Source organism: Pogona vitticeps, chromosome 1 (assembly GCF_051106095.1).
Source record: "Pogona vitticeps strain Pit_001003342236 chromosome 1, PviZW2.1, whole genome shotgun sequence".
In the NCBI taxonomy this organism is placed as follows: domain Eukaryota; kingdom Metazoa; phylum Chordata; class Lepidosauria; order Squamata; family Agamidae; genus Pogona; species Pogona vitticeps.
Window position 1 is genome coordinate 43,004,666 of NC_135783.1, and position 24,678 is coordinate 43,029,343.

Here is a 24,678-nt window from a genome sequence, read left to right on the forward strand (position 1 = left end):
TTCTTATTGGCTTGTGCTCAACAATGCCAGGAAACTAGAAACTAAGCCTGATGCCTTCAGAGATAATGCTCCAAGATAAATTAGGAGTGATGTTATGCAAAGCCATCACTTACTTGTGCTTATACCCCACCATACACCCACGCCTCACCTCAGTATTCTGTCTGGGGAGGTCAGAGTGCACAATGCCAGCAAAGATGCTCCATATTTGTCCTAACGCCCTGTATTGCCATATGAAGCAGCTAAGCTTCACTGCATTGCTAAGGGACTCAATTTCTGAGTTAACCCATGCCCTGGTTACCTATTTTGCATCCATAGCTGAAGTGGGAATGAATGGTTTGAAAACTGCTTCTTCCCCATTGAACTTGTTATCAGATACCCACCTTCCCTTCCTGAAGCACAGCCTGAAAAGTTACATTTAAAACATGATGTTATTGTTGCAACCCCAAACTGATTAGTTGCTGTTGTAACTGTAATTTGTAGAGTAACTTTTTGTATTAAAAATAACTAAGAGGGTTTCTTTTTAGTTATTTTATGAAAACTCACTTGAATCCCACAAGCAACTAGATTTCAGTTATTAGGTGAAAACTATTAGCTACAAGGTCCCCTAAAGTAATTAGTCTATGAAACTAGAATGTGTAAACTATTTAAATCTGATTATTTAAAATATTTTTGCCCCACCTTTCTCCTTAAAAGGGACCTACGGAGGCTTACAACATTAAAAGACAATATTTAAAACTAACAACAGTGAGTATACAAATATTTAAAAGGATCAAACAAATGCTACAGTAAAGAAAATGATAAACAAAAGCAACATGAAAAACACGTTCAGAACAGTAAGGCACAGCCATCTGTTTAAAATGGCACTCAGGTAGCCAGTCATTAAGGGAAAACTTGCCTGAAGAAAAAGGTCTTTGCCCACTTACGCACCTTTTAGGGTGTGAGTACATTGGAAAATACTTCATAATTTGCTCCAGAAGTGGCATGAGTGAATGTGAAGGTTTTTTTTTTCAAAGACCACACAATGTTAAAAAAAAAACAAACACCAATGCAAACCAGAGCTTTTTTTTTCCAATTTGGATCCCCCCCCCCCCCCCGCTCCTTGGGCCTTCTGCTTTTTTCCAACTGCAGTTATTTTTATTTATTTATTTATTTATTTATTTATTTATTTATTTATTTATTTATTTATTTATTTATTTAATTTATACCCCGCCTATCTGGCCCACCGGACCAGATGGCATTTTGCTTGTGTGATCATTTGTTTTGTTTCACAAAAGGACTGGTATGTGTGGCTTTGAGTGGTTTTCTGGTGAAGAAGTTGAGATGTGATGTTTTGGGATAGTGGGAATACCCACCCATCATCTTTCTCCCTAGTTCTCCCCAAAGTACTTTTTAAAACAAATGATTGGATCTAGCTGTAGATCACCTTACCACTGCATTGATACATTAGTTTAGCACTGAATCTCCTCTGCACACATGCACACACGCAGACTAAAAATAAATATGACATTAATAAAACTCCTATGAATTCCAGCCGACTGAAATGTTTCCTTTCTATGTGTAGATGTTTGTATATGTAAGGAGAACTTTGAAAACTGTCCCTTTCCTCCTACTGCCATGCAACCCTTTATTATCATTATCATTGTTGTTATTGTGTTGTTGTTTTGATGAATATACTGCCCTTTTAACAGTCTCAGCAGATTGACAGCAAATCGTAAATGGAGAGCCAGGAATTGGCGTGAGGGCAGTTTCAAAGGGAGGGGAGCTAAGGGCACAGATCAAACAGCATCAATTTCAGAGCCCAGTGTGGACATTTGGACTGAAACAACTTGGGGTCTTTGTGTGCTCATCTAAGCCTAGACTGTAAATCAAGCCAAAGCAAGTAATTTGAGCCAATGTAATTGCACCCTTCGTTACACATTTATAAATAAATCATTATCCTGTCATACAAAACACATCCAAGCAGTCCAAGTCAATCTGGGGAAAAAATACACAGTGACAAGACAGCATTTCTTTAAAATGTCCATAGGGTTCATTAGGAAATGGCATCGCAGTGTGCCCTCACTTGCACGTTTTGCTTAAAAATAAGTTACTGCACAGAAAAGGGCCCTCAACAAAGAATTCCCAGAGCAATCTCTCTGAATGGATGCTGTAGTCAGGAAAAGGAAAAATGGGGGAGTGGAGAACAGCACAATACAACAATCCAGCTTATGCATATCTACTCAGAAGTATTTAAAAGGACTGAATTATCCATCCAGAAGTAAAAATAAAAAGATTGATAACCAAAGAGTGATAACCATTGTAATGAAATTCTTAGAGTCCCTTTGCATGTGTCAGCACCATTGAAGATGATAATGAAAATCCATACAGCAACAGGAAACAAGTACTGTACTTCATAAATACTTTCTCCTTTTCCAGTTCCCCAAGAGGAAATATCTTTAAAAGTAATTTTAAAAAGTAGTTATACTGCAACATTATCCCTAGTCAAGTTACCACTGTAGTATAACTTCATTATCTCTTAGTAACTGAGAAAGGAACTCATTGCAAGTAATTTTTTAACTAGTTACTTCCAAGTTCTCTTCTGGGATCAGATGGATGGTTATTTGAAAGTGAACATAGACTTCCTTATCATTGGTCTTAAAATCAATGTTGACTTCTAGACATCTGTGAAAAACGTTTCTCTTTTCTCTGGTTTTTAGTCACTATGGGTTGCTTTCAGCACAACTCTTTTACCTGATTTTCCTGGTCTCTAGCATAATCCTATGTACAGTATATGTAGTCAGCAACACATCCCACTGAATTCAGTGATATTTATTCTCATGTAAATTGATACAGTTTAGCATCTTTGTTTTCTAACAATTTTTGTTTGTATTTATAGAACAGTTATGGACTATTCTATAAATAGCATGGACACACACAAACACACAACATATTTAAAGCCAGGGATAACACAGGGCCTGTTCAGAGAGGTAAATAGATCACTATTTGGATCGGTTTTGGTGTGGTTTGATTCAGAACAAGGTATAGCATCTAGATGTGTTTTGACTTAGAGCATTTAATCCTGTTGCCTTTTAGGGCCATCCTGTTTCTTTCTGGCACAGTGTTTCTGGGTTGGTTGGTTGGTTGGTTTTTACACAATTCAGCGTGCTCCTGATTGTCCCATTGTGTAGCCTGTGCAATTGGTTAGTTCACATCGAAATGGAGCTGTGGGCGGCATCATCTGATGTGACCATTCTAATACATTAGAGGTGTCCTTCGGTATAAAATATGTAATAGGTATACCGTACTATGTTGATGCATTGTTGTTTCACTATGCCACTTACTTTATTTAACAAAGGAAAATCACCACATGATGGCCATGGAAAAAGAAGGGGGATACCTCGACTCCATGGACTTTGTTCCCACAAGGCATCAGAACCCCAGCTGAGGAGAAAAGTGGGGAAAGGGGGAATTATTTCCTTTCTTTCCCCTCCAACCTTCACCCCAATGTTTTTCCTTCTCACCAGTACCACCAGTAAAGCTACTGTGAGCTTCTTTGCACTGTCACTGTCCCCTGCTGCTGCTTCTTTACTCATGAGTAAACTAGGTAAACTTGCAAACGTGTAAACTGGTGATTCAAAAACCTGTCTGAATCTTTCTCATGACAGAATAAACATCTTTAGTGTGAAGGGATCATCAAGTATGAGATAAGATAGGACCACACTGAAGACAAGAACCTTTTAAGCCTGAACCAGACTGCTCCAAATCCTCCCCATCTGGAAAGGCCCATATTTTAAATAAAAAGTGAGTTTTAATCAATATTTTTTTCCACTAGAAGTTACCCACATTGTCTTTATTATTAAGAATCAATTTCTATGAACCACTGATGCCCATCCCCACCCACTGCATCTAATACTCTCTGTTTTTACTTTTTTAAAGTAGACGGACGGACGGACGGACAGACAGACAGTGGAAGGAAGGAAGGAAGGAAAGAAGGGAGGGAGGGAGGGCAAACTTGCATTATATTTTGCTTACTATTTTCTGCTGTTTTCACAAAGTGAGGCTAATTCCACCTGCTCAATGGCTAGTTTGTTTTCAGTAAAAGCATAGATAAATGAAACTAGTAAACTTATTTTTTAGAAAAATAACTAGACAGCCAAAATCTAGGGCTTTTAAAGACTATTTCATACATTGCACAATTAAAACAAACAAACGAATGAATAAAAACACTACTGTACATTCAAGAGGACCTGCAATCTTTCCTGCCTCTGAATAGTCAATGTGTATGGTGCGTAAGTTCTCATTCCATTCCCCATGCACTTTTCACTTTATATCTAAAATAAAAATTGGTAAGTGAAGATGAGGGATTGAGAAACTGTGGTCTTCCAGATACTGTATTTATAAACTACACATCCATCAACATTGGCAATTTTGGCAAGAGCTGCTGAAGGTTGGGGTTCTACAACATCTGGTCCAGTACAGGTTCTCTTAGCTGTAGGTCTGAAGTTTTTAAAATTGCTGAACATATGGTCAGTTCCATGTGCCTGAAAATTCAGATGTTTCTACAAATACACCTGCATCACATGGATTGAATCTCTCTCTCTCTCTCTCTCTCTCTCTCTCTCTCTCTCTCTCTGTGTGTGTGTGTGTGTGTGTGTGTGTGTGTGTGTGTGTGTGTGTGTGTGTGTGTGTGTGTGTGTGTGTGCGCCCACTTGACTGACACACAGCGATGCCTGCCAAATCTGCTGCAGTGACAGCTGCTGGTGAGGCCTGTTTGCTTAGTGTAACTTTCCCCTAAGTCACCATGAGAAAACGATCATCTGAACATTTTGATATTGTATTGGCCCTCTAAGCCAAAGAAAAATTTAGCTCTACAATCTCCCCCAGCCCCCATCTCTGTATCACTGGGTACGATCGGATGTTACATAGATCTTGTATCAATATGAAACATCTCAGGGCATGTTCAGATGGGGACGTTAGAGTGTTCTGGATCACATTTTAAAGGTTCTTATGTTTACTGAGATCTGTTTTGCCTCTCACTTGAGCAATCCTTCCATCCATGCTGATCAGTGTTTCTTCTTTCATGAGAAGGGTCCAGACAGGTCATCCTAATTTGTCTCCCTTTTGATTAATGACACTCTCACAAACTGGCACAAACTGCTGAACTAGTGGTTCATGCCCATTTCTAGACACAGTTAAACAGCAATACATCTACCTGCTATATAATAATAATAATAATGACAATGCATCTCAATTATACAGAATCGCACTGCATCAAAAGGAAATATGTATTGCTGGATAGCTCGGTGGTTTAGGTCTCTGGCAGTGGAGTCAGAGGTCAGGAGTTTGATTCCCCACTGTGACTCCTTGACAATGGCTAGACTCGATGATCCATAGGGTCCCTTCCAGCTCTGCAGTTCTAAGATGATGATGTTGATGATGATGACTTTCAAAAAATTAGAATGGTAGAGTTGATGAAAATAGAGAATGGGGTTCTCCTATTGTTCTTTTCAATGCTGTATCCCAGCAAATATGTCAGATGCCACAGGTCTATTTTGGTGCAGACAAACCATCCACACAGGCTACAGAATGGGATAAATAGGAGCAGTTCAAATCAAGCCAAAAAACCTGCAGCACAACCTCTGTGCCAAAAAGGAGTGGGGATACACTAAAAAAGGGTGGAAATGCTCTAAAAAAGAGATGGGATGGATTTCTCTAAGAGACTGATCAGACTGGCCATTTTGGATGTGAGATAGATAGGGCTACAAAGGGTTAGTTGAGGTCAGGGGGAGAATCAATGTACCATTTGGCATGATCCTCCCAACTGAACAGCAAACGACTCCTTGTAGCCTGATCATTTGTCATTTAAGTGCTTCCTCTGATCATTTGTTGGAAGGTCAGGGGAAGTGAATTTATTATTATTATTCTTTTACGTCGCTCCTCTCTTCCTTTCTCCCTGCTGTTCTGTGTTGTTCCTTCCCCTGTCTCTGCTTCCCTTCCCATGTTTTCTCCCCCACACCACTTTTCTCCCTCTTCCCTTGGAATCTGCACTCATGATGGTGGAGGCTGCTGGTGGCTGTTATCTCCAGACTAAACAATAAGTGTGCCAAAAAGAATCCATGCCCTGCAACTGGGCCAGAATGGTGTGTGGCAGCTCTTAAAGTGGAAAGATGGATCTTCACAATAGAAACACAAGCAGAGACAGTCTTTATTTTTTTCCCCAATCCAAACTGTGTCATCAGTGATCCATGTACCATATCTATATGCCAGTACGGAGGCTCTAAATCAAAACACGTGTGACCACTACAAACAAACAGCACCAAAAGCAATCCAGAGAGTAGGCTATTCTGCCAATGCAAATGTCCCCTCTGTCAGTTTAGGATTTCCCCTATGCCAAGAGGGACATTTCCCCTCTTTCTTCCATGATATTGTTGCTCTCCTGTAAATGAGTCGTCACATCTCCCAAAGCCCATATGCAAAAACTGCACCAGATGAGGAGAGAAAAAAGAGAATTCTTGATGAGAAAGGAAGAGAGCATCAACAGTCAGCAAATGTATCTTTCTCCCTCATAAGCTTGGCTTTTGGTTCATTTAATTCAGGTTGGACCTACTACCAAAAATAATAATTAAAAAAATCAAATCAAATACAATCAAAAACATCTGTCATAAAGTTGTTTTGTGTGGTTTTTTAAAGTTTTTATGTATTCTTTAATAAAATCATATTTAAAAAAAAATCAGACACATCTCCATTATAAATACGTACCTTTCCTCCTTCCCTAATTTAAAAAAAGGGGGAAGAAAAGAAAGAAAAAAGGAGGGAGGGCATAAAAAATAGGGGGCGGAAGGAAAATAGAATCCCATCTTTGCCACTGAAGTTACCAGAATTTGCCGAGATCAGAAACGCAGCTGCTTGTTCAGTATTGAGCACAGTAAGAAGAGGGGACGCTGTTTTTACATTTATTAATAGAACCTCCTCTCCCAATTTTTCCCTCGTTCTCTCTCTCTCTCTCTCTCTCTCTCTCTCTCTTTTTTACATCCGAGGTTTTGGCACAGTTGCTGCTGCGTTAATAACCCTTTGCAGCAGCACCAGCAATAAAAAACTGCCCTTTTAAAAAAATGTATGTATTTAAAAAATTTTTTAAAAGTAAAGGATAGAGAGAAAGAAGCCCGATCCTTCCCCGCCCGGTGCCAAGAGCAGACATGCTTTCTGCTGTCAAACTGTTCCCAGAGAGCGCCGAGGATTTAAGCATGTGGGGCAACGTCTCTGCAGCTTGCTGGAGATGGGGGGCGAGGTCTCTTCTTACGCAAGGGCTTAGCCCAGGCAGAGCCGCGCCACGTTCGAGTCCGGGAGTTTGAGGCTTTCTTTTTCGGGCTGGAGAGGGGGTGGGAAAACTCAAGCCCCCCCAAGCCTTCTCAAGGCTGATCACCCCGCCCCCCTCTTCCCCTACCCCCACCCCCACCCCTCTCTCTCTAGCCCGCGTCCTAAACCTCTCCCCGCACCCTGGTCGGATTTTAATCCGCTTTACGCGGGCGGTGCGCGCGCGTGTGTGCGCGTGTTTGTGTATGTGTGCGTGTGGGGGGGGGGTTTGCCGGCGGCGTTTCCTTTGGAAAAGTCTTGCGCACCCTCGGGTGTCGGAGCCGGGCGGGGAGAGAAAAACCCGATCGGGGCGGACCGATGGCTCCTTGGGCTGCCGCAGAGCCCCCTTGCTCTGTGGTGAAGCGGCATCTGAAGAAGTAGCAAGAAATGCCCGAGCGAGGGTGAAATCTCTCTGTGTGTGTCTTTCGGAGGCTTCTCCCCTCATCAGCTTCCCTCTTGTCTTACAAACTGTGCAGGTTCTGCCATCTAGAGCACTTTATGATATCACTCCAATCTGCTGGCTTCCCCCCTTCTCGTCCTCCTCCTCCTTTTCTCTCCATCCATCCATCTGTCCGTCCATCTCTCTCGGTGCGTATGTGCATGTGTGTGCCTGTGCGCGCGCGACGAGCGGGTATTCCCTTCGCTCCCCCCCCCCCGTCTCTGTCTCTGTCTCTCTCTGTCTCTCTTTCTCTCTCTCTCTCTCACACACACACACATACATACGTACATACATACACACGGGTTCTGCGAACTTGGGGACTTGCCGTAGCCACATCCATGTGATACCCCGGGATGCCTTAGAAAACAGACCTTGCAAACGCCAGCAGGCTGCTTAGCCTTTGGACAACAGGGTCTCTTGGAAAGAGAGAGGGAAAAAATAAGTTCATCTCCTTTCTCTATTGTAATACACACGTACACCCTTACCCGGGTCTTCTGTTTTTGTCCTTTCCTCTCCCTTCTGTGGATATTACTGGGTAAGGAGTCTCAAGGATTCAGCCATTTGGACTTCTCTGAATCACGTTCCATCTGCCAAGCTTTCTTCATTTTTGCATAGCTGGATCGACCGAGGATTCTAAAATTATTATTGCTGCATCTTCGTCTGAAGAAAAGGAGAAAGAGGAGGAGGAGGAAGAAGAAGAAAGGATGAATGGCATAGCAAGAAGGATTCAATCCCCTCCGGACACTGTATTCTCAAAGCAAGGATAAATGTGATTCCACAAAAGGTAAGTGCTGGGTGTTTCCTGAAAACCTCTCAATCTGTGCAAAGATCTAGTCCTTGACTATAATTTCAGGAAAAAGCGTTTGAAATGGCTTTGAAGGGCATTAAGGGGAAAAGGTATAACTTTAGCTCTCTGCCAGGGAGAAACCGGATTACACTTGCAGATGAGCCCCTTTTGAAAATGTGTGCTTTGCTCTTCTTAACTGTGAAAAAAGGAGTTCAGATTTGTTTGTGGGTTGCTGGTTGTGGGTTGTTTCTTCTGCCCCCTCCCCACCTCCAAACTGGCTACTGCTAGAAATTTGAGACCATTCCTGCTAGAGCACATCAGAGATCAATACAGATCTGGAGTGGAGGAGCAGGATGAATGAACGGCATTCTGTGGGAGAGTCAGAATTGTGAGGAATGGAAGGAAGGTGAAATCTGTAAAAGCCACCTAGGGATTGAAAGGAGGAAGAACTTTGCTATGTGGATCGAACTCCTCTGTGAGAATATAGAGTTCAAGGACAGAAGCTCTTTTGAGATGCTGTAGGGGAGGGGGAAAAAGGAAGTTAAAGATAACATGACTGGAGCCATTGAGAGGTGATAGGATGAAAAGGGAAGGTCAAGGAAAATAGCATCCTGTGGTCCATAGGCAGAAAAATCCCTCATGGTGGTGAAATGAAATGATTCCAGTGGGAGTAGGCAGTTAAAACTGTCAGAGATTGTTACGTGATGAATGGGCATCCGAGAAGGAGGGTGCCGTGATCATGTCACTCCCGCGTCATCAGATGTTTACAATTCTCTGAAAGAACTGTGTAGCTGTTTTTGGAGATGGTGGTGCTTGTGTGTAGCATGGTAGAACCAACTGAGAATGAGTCCTCCCTAGTTCTTTTTGGCCCTTGCACCCAAATAGGATATAAACTAACTGGAGTTTTGCAACAAAAACAAACAAAGAGAGAGAGAGAGAGATGAAAGGAAAAGATCAGTTGTGATCAAGGGGTCACTCAGAGAAAAGAAAATTTTTTTGGAGGTGCATGGTGATGGATGCAGATTGATGACTTCTCCCAACCTCATGGCCCTGTGGAAGTGGACAGCCGCTCCACATAATGTATACTTGAGCCTAGACTAACACAAACTAAGGATATTTATGTGTATATATTGAGTATGAGGCATGTCTTTGCGGAAATTTCCAGTTGCTGGAAATGTTAAAAAGAAATTAGAGGAGTTTTTATGCTGCTGAATACGAGCAACTTTTTACTGAGAAACAGCAGGAAGGCAAGAAAAGATGAGCATTGTAACCAGACCAGCATTTTTAAAAAAATGCATTGATTGGGTAAACAGGCACAGGATAAACTGGTCAACCAGGTCAACACTGGTATAGCATCTGCATCAATCCCTGGAAAGTCAAACAAGTGTTTGCAGTACCACTTATACCCATTTCAAGGACATGTAGAGTCAACAGCATGGAGAAACTATGGTACTCAAGATGTCAATAGGCAATGGGTCGTGGAAATTGTTGTATGGATGGGAGACATCTTGTTGTTATCTATACATAGGATGGCTGGTCATTTTATTCCCATGTCCCCCACCCCCTTTTTGCTAGTCTTCCTACACTTAGCTGGCAATTAGCTGTGTATTGACACATGCCCGGTCTAGATTATTTGCACACTCCTGTCAAAACAGAGCAAAGCAAAGACAGCTGCAGACCTCCTTAGAATTAATGATCTGCTAAAGGAGAGATATTGCAGTAGGGAGGGAAAACGAATGAAACCCTGTTCTTATAGCTTTTTGGAATCTGCATCTTTTACATATGGATTTTGAGATTATCTTCACTGCAACATGACTGTGATGAAATAAAGCAATAGTAGAATCCAGTTTTTCTTTCAGGGTGATTAATGTTCTAAGGCACATTGAAATCCTTGTAGCCAGTCCATTTCACATCTAGAGTTCCCAGCCCTACAAGGCAGCAAGGGCTTTAACTCTTTTCTGGTGCTTTTTGCCCTCCTCCTGCCTGCTTCTTGTCCTGTGTCATTCCCATTTGATAATACTTATTTAGCATCACATGCAGAATATAATCCACTTACTTTGGCCTCCCACTCTTGTGAAAACAGGAGCAGCTCACTTAGCATTGCTATGGCAGCTGCTGTGTCCCTTTTCGGCATCATGGGGTAAGAACTGACAGCTCTCAGACAGTTCCTTACAAGTCATCTCACTGTGTCTCTTTAGTGAAAGCCGTCTGTCCATCTACTGTGACGTCTGAAATGTGGCAGTCATGTCTGTTTTGGGAGGGAGTGGATAGAACTGCTTCTTTTTCTTCTTCTTTTGAGTGGGGCATTGCTCTTTGGCAAGGAATGCTGGCTCTACTGCGTATGGAAGCCACCTGTGAAGCTGAGTGTTAAAACAGTTGTTTCTCAAACATGATTGTACAGGTAGGTATTGCTCTCCTTCTTGGCTTCTGGTCCCCTCACTGGAGTGAAAGATTCTCCACAGATGGCTTTGAACATTTTTTTTCTCCTCAGAATATAGTGAAGTTGGGCCAAAGCTCACCCTTGCTCCTGTTTTCCTTAGCTTTACTTCTAAGGATAGGAACCAATTCCTGCTTGCAATGTCTAAAGTCATAAACAAGAGACTTCTGGGTAAAGATTTTCCACTCAGGTGTTTTTAAGGCCCTTATGTTTTGAATCATTCAACCCCATAAAGAGAGGTGCTGAGCTAAAAAGTTGCTATTGTAACTTTGATTACAGTTAGGAAATGTTGATACTTGCAGCCAATTAAAATTGAACCACAAGGTAGGAAGCCAGATTCCCCCCCCCCACACACACACACAAACCAATGCAACTGCACTTGAAGCCCGTGAGATCTGATTGGCTGACCATTGTAATAACCATATGAAAATTCACTATGTTTTGGACAAATCTACTTTACTGGTTCAAGACATGTCTCTGTCCACAGACAAGCAGACATACATTTACAGCAGCAAGCATTTCATAATTGTTGGTGACTGAACATTTCCCATATACCTACCCCTTTCCTGTAATTTCTGTAATGTTCCTTTTTCTCCAATGAATGGATGGTTGTACATCTGTAAGATGACACAAACTATGGTACAACGTAATTGCAAGTAAAAACATATTAACAAGCAACATATTGTGCACTACAGAATTCAGAGATTCTAAATTCTAAAGTAGCACACACTGAGATGAATAAATTATTATTCAGCCAGTTGATTTCTGTACAGATGTCCCCCCCACCCAGAATAATAGATTGGGTTCAGTGAAAGAGCCGGAACCTCACACTGTTCAGTCTCTGGTTATTCAAAGGCCTGAAAAAGTATCTGAATTTTCCATATGTGCAATCCAGGTCTTCGTGTTATTTGAAGATTATATTAAATTAAGCAGTCCAAAAATTAATTAAATAAATAAATAAAATTTATGATGGCATAACCATTGCTGCAAAATATTGGTGAAGATGGAGAAAGCGGTTTTAAAGGGAGGAATCTGCTTTTCAGGTTCCTGTACATCTTTTAAGCATATAGTACATGTGCATAACTGGGACTTTGCACATCGTTTCTGACCTGCTTTAATGTGGTGATCATTATCAGTGTGCATATAACTGATGAGAATTCAAATGCACTCACCTGAAGCATCCCAATCCTGAATGCATTTTGGTTGTTTCTCCAAGATCTCTCACAGATCTACAAAATCACCTGCATGGCAGCCTTATCTTTGTTCCAAAGGAAATACATTGTTCTGATTTCTCAGAGAAGTTGGAAAAGACCAGTGTGGCACCAGTGGTGTCACTGTGATCATTAGCATCTAAGCCGTCACCTTTTTCTTTGCCAAGTTATGGATCTGTCTAGCCAAGTATTGCCTGCTGTGATAGTGGATAGCTCTTCAGCATCTCAGGAATCAAACCCAGGCAGAATCTTTCTGGACTTTGCATTGGAATTATTTTAACTCAAGCTGCTGGGGATCACAACACAGGGCATGTAGTATCTCTCATCTCCAACCTGGACGATGGCCTGGATTACCACTCTCATCATCCCTGACTGTTGAACATGTTATACGAGGCTGGCATGTGTTGCAGCTTAAGATATTTGATGGGATCAAGTTGTCACTATGGCTGCTTAGCCACTATGGCTCCTATGGAATGGCATCCTGGCTGCTTAGCCACTATGGCTCCTATGGAATGGTATCCTGGCTGATTTGCTTCTGGTGGCACTCTCTGAAACAGACTGGGTTAGGAGATAATAAACTGTATACATAAATAATGGGCAGAGGCTAACTCTTTTCTGACACTTACAAATGATCCATTTTTCCCAGTGCCTAAGAGACTATTGGGAACTCAGATTATGAAAGCCTGTTTATATTATCAAACTCCAAGGGCTTATTAAAAAGTATGTCAATTTGTTAAAGTCTCCTGATGATAATAATAGAACATGGTAAACATTAATAAGGAGAAGTGTGATGGGAGAGCCCAATCATGTAAAGATGCATTTAAGGAAAGTGTTACTCTTTTCCTCTGTTGCTAAACTAAAATAAAACTATATATTGCACATTTAGATCGTATTAATCATAGTAGAGTGTGAGAAGAATAGATGACATACCTAATAAAGGTTGCTAAATAGGGTGCACAGAGCTTTTGAAGATAAGGTCATGCATTAAATTCTGCCAGAGTCACTCATTCCAGATGGGCTGGACGGCTGAGGTGCCTAACGCCGAGGGAGGTCCGGAAGGAAAGAATGAGGAACCGGGTCTTCTCGGCAGTGGCCCCTCACCTTTGGAGCAACTTGCCAGTGGAGATCTGACTGGCTCCCTCCCTGGGTGTTTTCGGAACAAACTTAAGACCAGGCTATTTAGGCAGGCTTTCCCTCCCGCTGTATCTTAATTTCTTACACTTTTGCCTTCTTGGATTTATAATATTGGTTTTTTGTTTTTTAAATTTGTAAACCACCCAGAGTTTGGTCTAGATGGGTGGGATAGAACTCTAATAAATAAATAAATAAAATATATAAATGACAAGCTATTCTATATTTTTATCATTCATATGAGGATACATAAACAATTCTCAGTGAATATATGGAACTGGTATGGGGTCAGTTTGGTGTAGATGAACATTACCAAAAATGTTGAAAGAATTTGGGAATAACTAGATTTCTGCTGATTGATAGTGAGCTCCAGTGTCTGTGGGCAATGTTAGCACTGATTCCCTACATTACAATACACTCTGGGTTCTGTGGTGATAGTGAGAAAGCTTCTAGCAGTGTTTGGCTTTGCTGTAATGTCACAGAACTGCCAGTTAGAAGAGTGGACACAGGCAGCCATTGGCTATTATGCTTTGCATCCAAAGATCTTAGGCTGTTCTTGAATGAGCTGCTCAAGTGAGTTAAAGGTAGACAAAAGTGCCTAAGGAAGGATGTCCGGAATGAGTAGAGCTCCAAGACAGAAGAGATGGAAAGGATCTGAAACTGTAAGAGGAACAGAGAAGGCCATAGTGAGAAACAGGAAAGAATGCTACCGCACAAAATAGCTACATAGAGAATTACAACACATACACATTGTTAGTAACACTGGAAACATGACAAGAGTTTGAAACAGTTAACTTTTGAACTACAAATCCCATAACCTTTTTTTGGCTTGGCTGGCTGGTGAAGTTGGCAAATAATAGTCCAAAAAGAGCTTTGTAAAGTGCTGCTCTGGAAAAAACATATTCACTAGGCTCCCAGAGTTAACTCATTAGATACCAAGCTCCTAGAGATAAGCTAGGCTCCTAGTGTTGAGTGATCTATAATAAAATAAAATATCCCTATGGCCCTGGACTCCCTTATTATTATGTTGTAATGGAAGATATAATACACATGATGACGTAAGCTGTATATGCTTTTAATAATTTTCATCCACATTATTTATTGCAGTCGCTTTAAGCCATGGGGAGCAGCATTTTAATTGTGCAGAAGGAATGAAAAATAAAACTGAATAGGCAAATCCCATTTGCCACAATACAAGAGCACTCAGCCTACTCCCAGATGTTGCTTCTGATCCCACCCTATCTCCAGATTGGAATGGGAGGGCTACCATTGGTTTTTCTGATTGTAATAACCTGAATTACCTTCCCCTTGGCAGGCCGCCAGTGGCCTGCATGACACAAGCAGATGTAAACATGCTGCCAAACAGTCTGGAAAGATGTTGTATGGGAAATGGAAAACATGCCATGTAGGGATGATGAAGATGTTAAATTCGTCAGGTATGATTTCTTCTTCCTCTCCCACTCCGTTTCTTGTTCTCCCCGCCCCCAGAAGAAGTTTTGGAATCATTCAGACTCTTGTTTGCCTGTCTGATTGTCCCCTGTCTTCCCTTCCGTCTGTATACTGACATTTTTTATTTCTGATTGGAAAAAAAATTGACAGCCATAGGGTCTATGTTTCTTCCTCCTCTTAAAACAGAGTATTTTCCTTTGCAAATGCCTTTTAAAAACATTAGTGATTCTTGAGCTTATTGGCCAGTATACTACTGAACATCTTCTGAGCAGAAGGTTCTGCCAGCACAGTGGTTGTTGGATCATGCTGCTTATCCATGCCTTTATTTATTTATTTATTTATTTATTTATTTATTTATTTATTTATTTATTTATTTATTTATTTGTTTGTTTGTTTGTTTGTTTGTTTGTTTGTTTGTTTGTTTGTTTGTTTGTTTTTTGGTTTTTGGTTTTTGGTTTTTGTTTTTTTTGTTTAAAATGGAGGTAGATTTTCTCCTGTCGATTTGATTAGCTAGACGGCTTTATAACAAGACTTACAAACCCTTGGACCCAAAGCTATTAAAGCCAAACACCTTGAACTGAGCCTTGAATTGGTAGCTTGTTCAGATCTTTAGGTATTGGCAAAACATATTTTGTGTGGGGGCAGTGTTATATCATATCCCTTCAGTGCAGTTCAGAATTTTGCCTCTGTGAACTAAGAAAGGCACCAAAACAAGGTACAAGGCAACACCAGAGTTTGCACGTGGTAGAGAGGAGAGAGAAGGGGAAACAGGCTAACAATGGATTTAGTCTGTAATCTGGAAATTGTGTACCAATTAACAGCCTAGTAGCTGCATATTTTTCAGCAGATGAAGCATTTGGATACTCTTCAAGGATAGTCCTAGGCAGAGTGGCTTGCTGTAATCTAAATGTGATGCCATCAAGACATGATAACTGCTACTAAATGAGACCAACTCAAGAAAGTTCCCATATGGTCCACTGAAGTAAATCTGTAACTACTATTTATGCCAATACTGCTTTGAAATGCAGTAAAAATCAAGGACTGATCCCAAGCAACGACCCTGTTCTTTCAAAAGCAATGCAACCAAAGAGGAGACTAAATGCTTGTCTCTAAACCTGACCTTTTCCAGACCTTTCTTTTGTCTGGCGCTAAGGGTGTGGCCAGACAGGGTAACTTGGAGCACTCTGGTACCCATTTAAAAGGTTCTTATCATTGGACCTATATATTTTATCTTGCATTTGGGTGATCCTTCCATTCACATAGGTGACATTCCTTCTCCCTTGAGAAAGATCCAGACAGCTCTTTGGATCACTCCAATATCTCCTTCTTTTGATTTTTTAGGTCCTTACTCTATGTTTTTTGACATGCACATCCTTCCATGGGCTGTGGCGAACTCTCCCCTTTTCTGTTGTTAGATAAAGTAAGTAATATAGTGCTACAGCAATGTAGTTGTACAGCAGCTACCATGTTCTCTAGGCCCACAAAGAGAGTATGGCTCAATAAGAAGCTGATGACATATACAGTGGGGTCTCGACTTACGAACGGCTCGACATACGAACGTTTCGACTTACAAACCGCTCTCATAGGAATATATGGACTCGACTTACGAACTTAGATTCGAGTTACGAACTCTTTTTTTGCTTTTTTTTAAAGCTAAGTCATCTTAGGTTAAAAGGAAAAAAGAAAAAAATATACCCCTCTAGTGGCAGAAGGCAGCTTCCCATTAGTTTCTATGGATGAAAAGAGCAGATACGGATTAAATGGTTTTCAATGCATTCCTATGGGAAATGCAGATTCGACTTAAGAACTTTTCGACCTGAGAACTGCCTTCCAATACGGATTAGGTTCGTAAGTCGAGACCCCACTGTACCAAACACACTCCTGTACTGCATTGAGTCTTGGACCCTTTGTGCATGGCAGGAGAGGAAGCTGAACACCTTCCACATGTGTTGACTCCGACACATTTTTGGTATCACCTGGCAAGACAACGTTCCAAATAGAGTAGTCCTAGAACGAGCTGGAATTTTTAGCATGTATTCATTACTGAAACAGCAACGTCTACGTTGGCTCAGGCATGTTGAGAGAATGGTTGATGGTTGGATTCCAAAAGGCCTCCTGTATGGAGAATTAGTGCAGGGAAATCACCCCAGAGGGAGACGACAACTGCAATACAAGGATATCTGCAAGCAGGATCTGAAGGCCTTAGGAATGGACCTCAACAGATGGGAAACCCTGACATCTCAGCATTCAACCTCTCCCAGTTTAAAGAGACCCTTGTCCAGCAGGCCGAGGCAAAGAGGCAGTCCTGAAACCAGCAGAATCAGGGAGGTGGACAGGGGACAGATTGTATTTGTCTTCAGTGTGGAAGGGACTGTCACTCTCGAATTGGCCTTCTCAGCCACATTAGATGCTGTTCCAAGTCCTCCGTAGAGCGCACGTTACCATAGTCTTTCAAGATTAAAGGATGCCTATCCAATGTATCAACAGAGCATGGTTATATATTGTACATATTGTACCAAAAGATATTTCTAATACACTGCATCAGTTAGAGAATTTTTGAAGAAGAAGCAGAAGAAGAATATAGAGAATGAGGTTTTTCTGTCCTCCCTTTTAATGTCACAACCCACAGGATATGTCACCTCAGAGAACACTGCCTACAACTCTACTTAGGTGTGAATTAACCATTCTCATGGGCTACAGAACAGAATAATCAGGAGTGCTCCCAACTGCTCGAAATAAACTGCAGCTATAGTGCTGTGCTAGAAAGGCGAGGAACAGGTTGTAAAGAAGGTGGGTTGGATTACTTTTATTTAAAGTACATGTGGTCATCAGAAAACAGGGGAAACTAAACAGTGAGCAATATGTCCATTGGATCATCCTCTAAATTATCAAATCATCCTTCCACTGCCAGCTGCCTAAAATCAGCATTTTTTTCTAATGTTCAGGTGAAATGTCCCCACTATGCAACATTGTTTTTAGATGGAATATCCCTGACATTTATTGTTGACCGTCTAGCTTTTCACCAAGGATATCGATCTGACTCTCACGGGTTCCTAATGTATGATTTGGGGACTGATGTAACAGCAAATCTCCATGTCTATATTTCAGCAAAATTTTGAGACTTACAGGGAACAAGCATTTATGATGGAATGGTATCTCTAAGTATTTATGTAAAGAAACAACGGTATCTTTAACTGTCTGCAGAATGCTTGTTGTTATTGTTTAGTCGTTCAGTCGTGTCTGACTCTTCGTGACCGCATGGACCAGAGCACACCAGGCCCTCCTGTCCAGAATGCTGAATGTTACAGCATTCTGTTCTGAAATTGGCCTGGTCTTTGGTAGTTTTCAAAACTACTGCCAGCTGGCTCTACCGTAAGGCAGAATGAGGAAGTCTTTCCAGGTGGCAGACTCTGGGAGGTTGCAGCAAAATGCTGAAGGAGTAGATTGTGTTAAAGAGGGTCACATGAGACGTGGATGTAAGGATTGCCCCAAATAATGTATCACACTTCAAAGTGATCCTGTTTAACATGATTTAAACTGATCCAGGCTGGGATAATTGGGCTATCTAGTTACACACTGAATGACTGATCTTTAGGATGTTATGCCACTACATAACACCCACATCCCTGAAGTAGCATTCTGAACCTGGAAATATTACACTTTTCATCTGGACATAACAGCAACTGTGATTTCTGAATGGAGAGACAGCAAAGATAATGTGATCTGGATAAACACAAAGGTGTTAAAAAGGCCATTTGGGTGGTGAGGATTTTAGAAAGAGCCCACCTCTAATCCTCCCAGCAGGTGTTGTGATGTGTTAAACTGGGTTGTGTTAAAACTGGGTAAGATAAGGAGACAGGTCCTGGAATAGCGAACAAATCCCAGGGCTTAGATTCTGGTTGGCTGCAAGATAAGAAGCTGGACTGGTGCATCCCAGTCCATGACAGCATCTACAGCTAACAAGACAAGAAAGGTGGATTAAAGAGGAGGTCAACTGAGAGTAAATTTGTAGTAAGGTGTACCTTTTCTTTTTTACACTGGCTCAACGTTTATCCAAAAAAGGAGACAAGAAATGGTACAGAGACAAACCAGGGAATGTTTTTCCTCTTGTCTGGGTATTTACATGATTGTCGAAAAAGACATTTCTATTAGGGTTAAAAATGGCATCTGTGAACAGCAAGGAAAGGCTGCAGGGCTTAACAGTGCTGCTGCTGTGGATTTTCCTTGTATTGTTTTAGCACAATTACGTGGTCTATGTCAGAGATTTCAAAGATCGGTACAAAGGGTTATAAAGGCCATGGCACTACATCAGGCCCTTCAGGAAAGTGGGAAGAAAATAAGGGTGGGTGATTTCCTAAGTTTTCTCTGGGTGATCCCGCAGCTTCTGTCAATACTCTGCATGGAAAGAAGAGCTCAACATGCCAAATGAATAGGTCCAGTCCAGAGTTGTTTGTTTATAAGTAAAACATTTACCCCACCTTATTTTATTTTATTTATTTTATTTATATCCCGCCTATCTAGTCGCGGAGGACTACTCTAGGCGGCTTACAACAGAGATAAAATACTATAAAAAAACAACAACAAATACAAAACAATTAAAGGTGAAAAGACAGTAAGAGAAAAGAAAATCAAAAGTAATCTGGTGAGAAGGCCTGCCGAAACATCCAGGTCTTTAGTAGATTCTTAAAGGTGCCCAGCGAGGGAGCTCCGCGAATACCAGGAGGTAAATTATTCCACAGGCGAGGAGCCACCACCGAGAAGGCCCTATTTCTTGTTTTCTCTTTTCGGGCCTCCCTCGGCGTTAAGCTCCTCAGCCTCACCTCCTGGCTCGCCCGTGTGACCCGGGTAGAACTTGGTGGGAGAAGGCGTTCCGCCAGGTATCGAGGCCTTAAACTGTTTAGGGCTTTATATGTAAGCGTTAACACTTTGAAGTCGATGCGGAACCTGATGGGCAGCCAATGCAATGCGGCCAGAGTGGGCGAAATATGTTGGAATTTTTTCACTCCACTTTCTCCAAAGAGGATGACATCATTAAAAGACAATGTTTAAAAGCTAAAAACAGTAAGCACATAAATATTAAATAAGAATTTTTAAAAAAATATTTCATTAAAAATGGCAAATACAATCAATACTAAAAACGCATGTTAAGGCAACATACAGCAGTCCATTCAGAAGCTTCTCTTAGAGAGTCAGTGACTGAGGGAAAGCTTTCTGGGAGAGAAAGGTCTTCACCTGCTTGCAGAAGAAGAGCAAAGGTGAGGCCAGTCAGGCCTCCTGTGGGAAGGAGTTCCAGAGTCTGGGAGCAGTGACAGAAAAGGCCCTGCCTCATTCCCTACCAAGGACTCCTATGAGGGTGGAGGGACCAAGAAAAGAAAGGCTTTCCCTGATATTCTTAACACCTGGGCAGCTCATAAAGTAAGATGCTTTATATCAGTGTTCCCAACCTTTTTTGAGTCATGACCCCCATTTATGTTACCAAAATAACCTGTGACCCCCCCACACACACACCAAATTTGCATAAAAATGCATTTTTAATAGGGTAAAGTCATACCTTCTCAGAAAGTAGAGGTTCTTTCTCTCCTCCCCTCACCTGCCCAGGCCTGTTTCTTGTTCATACACATACACACTAACTTTAGTATCCCACTCTGAAAGGTCAAGGAAGAAATGATTAAACAAGGGCTACAACCTCCCTGAGAAACACTCCACAACCCCCTTGGGGATCACAACCAACAGGTTGGTAAACACTGCCTTATATTGCCAGCTCATGGGTAGAGTACCCATTTGGGAAGGGTATTGCTGAAGTCTCATTCCAGCACTGGCAAGAATGGATGGAGTCGAGGGAGGTGAGTCCAGATGTAATTCTTACCAACCAATTAGGATTTTTTGTTTTTGCATCAGCTGTATGTAGCAGTTCTCTGGTTTGTGCATGTTTGCTCAGAAGGAAGCTGGAGTTCAGGTAAGCTGCCATCATGCAAAGCACAGCTCAGTTGTACACAAGGATTTATACCTTGAATATACTGCTGACCGTCTGAAGACCAGGATTCAGTTCCATTCCCAGGTACCTGGGCTGTAAATCTGAATTTAGACTTGCTTGCAAGCAATAGCTTCTTGAGCTGCAAACCACAGATCACTTCTGCGCAACATCTAACCACAAATGATCCCTGCCCCTTTCCTCTCTAGCAAACCTTTCAATGAAACTTTCCAATGAGGTGGGTGGAGTTATCTGTGTGTGTATGTGCTAGGGTCAAAAGTAGTTTGGTGTTTTTGGATGCTGGGTGGGTTTCATATATTTAGTCAGAAAGTAGTCCAAGGGCTTTTGATCCATATTTTCCATCTATTTTAAATATTTCATTAAAGGTGTTTGAAGTCCTTGGGAGCTTGGCTACGGCCATGTACTTTTAGAATGCTGTGAATAATGCTGTGGCACAACATAGATTTTTATTTCCATGAGAATTATATATAGGAAAACCATGTCTGTCCCCCAGGGGTTCATACAATTAGGTAGATAGCTTTTGCAACTAAAATGCTTTCGTCAAAGTGCATTCTGAAGCAAATTTAGAAGATTAAAACTACTACAAAAAGCAGGGAATAAAACCAAATATCAAACATGAGGCAATTTGTACAAACATACTCAACAATACCTTAAGCACTGATAGAGAGTACATTTGAAATGTTCAATGAAATAAAAGGGGGGGAGGGTTGCCTCCTAGCTAAAAGAAAGCCACCTTTATGCTGGACAAGGTTCCTGGGCCAGGAATAGTGTAACTAAAGCATTATTGGTAGACAAAGGATCATTGGCAGATTACCTATGAGCGTTGGCAAGCTGTTATAGAAGTAAAACTTCTTGATGTATCCATCTCACCGGCCTTTTAGATCCTTGCATGTAAGCGCCAACACTTAGTATTTAGGTCATGGATGGATAGGCAGCCAGCCGTCTTGTCTTAAAACTGGAGAGAGATGGTTAGAAAAAGCGGTTCCAGTCAGGATCTGAGCAGTCTGCTTGAGAGGTAGTTTCCAAGCTGCCTTCAAAGGCAACCTCAAACATATGCATGGCAATGGTCTAGTATAGAAGTTTCCAGAGCATGGGTGATTGTGTCCAGGAGAAGTCACAGCTGAACACCAATCTCAGCAGTAAGAAGGCATTCAAGACCACAAATGACACTCCAGCATGTGGTGTGAGGCTGATCCTCCCATTCAACAGCGTAAGGTGGTTGACTGTGGGAGTGATTAATGGGCTCACAGAAGAAATGGCTACCAATGGAATCCACTACTGTTTGCCAATACTCTGAGACAGAAGTCTAAAATTGTTTTCCATCTCATATGCTGTCTATAGTTTTTGTGACTAGGAGGAACTTTTCTGTGCCGAGGAGATTGTATATCTGTCCAAAACTAACCAATTGTTCCTTCCAGCCTCCAAATTCAAAGAGACCCCCGGCAGTTGTTTTGTTTGCTGTTGAACTGTTAGGTTTGTTACTAACTATGTGTGCTGTTAAGAAAGCATGGAAAAGTGTGTAATTTCAAGCAACTATAAGTAAAAATGCTTTTTATTTTTTTCCCCTACAAATGTCTCAGAGTGAGTTATTGTGATTTTAAGTGCCTGTTAAGGGGAAAGGTGTGGGCTCTGGTTAAATTGTAGCTATTTTCCCTTTGTGAGTCTCCATATTTTGGCTCTGTAGCAAAAGGAATTTTACCAGAAATTCAAAACGTTGCAACAGTAGGATCATAGAACAATGGAGTTAGAATGCGCCTATAAGGCCATCATGTCCAATGCCCTGCTCAATTCAGGAATCCAAGTTAAGAGTTTATCAGTCATGGTGGATAATTTCTCAGGGCATCTATCCACAATGTCTTGTCTCTAAGGTTGGGCAGTGAGGGAATGGTAGGAGTGGTGGCTAGGGGAAAAGATGACAGTGGCATTTCTCCTCACTCCTCAGGTGATATGAGAATGCTTTATGAGCCATTGTTGGTGTAATGACAAAACTAGATATAGAGAACATCTGTAGCATGAACTTGTTCCTTCAGGAGGACTGCAACAATTTCAAGAATTGGATGAATTGGATGAATGGTCTTGTGGACCATCTAGACTTAGCCCCCTTGATAAGCCTAGTTGAGCCTCCCTGACTTAGCCTTGCACAGTGCCTTTCTGTTTTGGCAACCAGCTCGGCACTTCCAGTGAGAGGGATAAATAATGTCAGGTGTCATCTCTGTACTGGTGTCGTCTAGCCCAATTCTCTGATTGACTTCATTCACTCGGTTTGTATAAATGACAAAAGGTAGGGTTGTGTTTCTATAGATGTGTGCATATATCATTTATGTGCAATTGCCAGGTTGTTGAGTGAATTTTATCAGAACTTGATCGAAAATGGTGGAGCATGGTGCTCTTGCATTTTTGTCTCCAGACTGATGGGCTGGTGTCAGTGGCTTCGGTCTTATTTATTTGAATATGGTGCAGATTTCTAACATAGGTTGTGTATGTAATTCACTTTTCTGCCTTAATCGCTTCAACAGCTGCCCTATGTGAGTGTGTGACAACATTTGACTACTGCAATGTATTCTAGCGCTTTGCTTCTATGTAAGTGTGATGTAAAAAAGCCATCATCAACTTTAGAAGAGAGAGAATGTGCTAGTGCCTTGCACATTTTCCCTGGTGTAATAGCTGTTCCACCAGCTTCTTAACAGCTGAAACAGATTCCATGAAATGTCCTCATCACGTTGAATAAAACTGGCAAGTAATCAAGCATCAAGGAGCAAAAATATATTCATGTGTCATAGTTCTCAGTCAAGTCTGTCTGTTTAGTACAAGCCAAATGCTTTTCACCATAGAGATAAAATCAAAGCCCTTCATAGTCTCTGTAGTCCAGCAATTCATATGCTGGAAGGCGTCCATTCACGTGGTTTGAATCTTGTGTCAAGCTCATCTCATGACCTGTGGCAAAGCAGCACTATAACTAGAGTTATATAATCCAGATTTCCCTCTGGAGAATATTATAAACACTGGCCAGCAGGGCTTGCAAAAAGCTAGTTAAGCCTCATCAGAGAGAATTTGGTGTGTCATGTATCAAGTTGGAACTTAAGCGGGGATTCAAACCCAGTTCTCCTAAGTCATAGTCCATCAGTCAATCTAGTACACCATGCTGGGTATCCGTTACTTTTCCATTCTGGGAAATATTGAGAAGATGGGGAGACAGGAGTGATGAAAAGCTGTTGGGGTCTTATCAGAGAGGGCTTTATACCTAACAAAATGAATGGAGCTGACCTCTCTGATTAGCGGTCCTCAGAGGAACTCTCCGTTTGATCAACAAGCTTTCTTGCGAAGGAGGTGCCCAGTGATGATGTGGCAGTCAGAGAGTAAACCTTAGAGGTATGTGAGAATTTTGCTTCAGAGGCTTTTGTAGGTTTTTGGTTATAATTTAATGAAATTCAGAAACGTTTTCATATTCACGACAGAAAGAATTTGAGATTTAAAGAGTCCAAACCCAAACTGAAAGATTTGTCCATTCAGGCTTGAACTCCAAGTGACCAAGTCTGAAAACTCTGAGTTTACTGTTGTGTTAACTCATGGTAGTGTTGAGTTAGGGTCGCAATCTCTGTATTTTTCAGAATCTCTTCTCATTAAGATAGATATGGCATGATTCTTTCCAGCCTTAGAGATAAGGCTGGAAAGAAACTCCATCTCTCAGTATACCTATTCAATTGATCCGTTGCAAATGAGGAAACAATTTCATTTCAGCTAATTTTTGAATAGTTCACCAACAGTCAAATGTAATATTCATGGGAGAAAGACCTTTAGAGTAGGGTAGTGGGTTTTGTTGCTCTTGTTGCTATTTTAACCAAATGTTGGAGAAAGTCAAACTGGCAGATGTTTACATCCCTGGTAAACCCATAAAAGTAT

The 24,678-nt window shown here is 41.4% G+C and overlaps 1 protein-coding gene and 1 long non-coding RNA gene across 2 annotated transcripts in view; one reads left to right on the forward strand and one right to left on the reverse strand.

The window, feature by feature from the left end:
* Positions 1–4,275: 4,275 nt before the first annotated feature.
* LOC144585827 (uncharacterized) lies at positions 4,276–8,385 on the reverse strand. The gene is made up of 2 exons (XR_013540392.1): positions 8,257–8,385; positions 4,276–6,458 (listed from the first exon to the last, which is right to left on the reverse strand). It is a non-coding gene; the product is annotated as an uncharacterized LOC144585827 (long non-coding RNA).
* The window catches only part of LRFN2 (leucine rich repeat and fibronectin type III domain containing 2), a 330,651-nt gene continuing 313,593 nt past the window's right edge, over positions 7,621–24,678 (forward strand). Inside the window, exon 1 of the mRNA XM_020804327.3 lies at positions 7,621–8,555. The gene's annotated coding sequence lies outside the window, so the exon portion shown is untranslated. The remainder of the gene's footprint in view (positions 8,556–24,678) is intronic.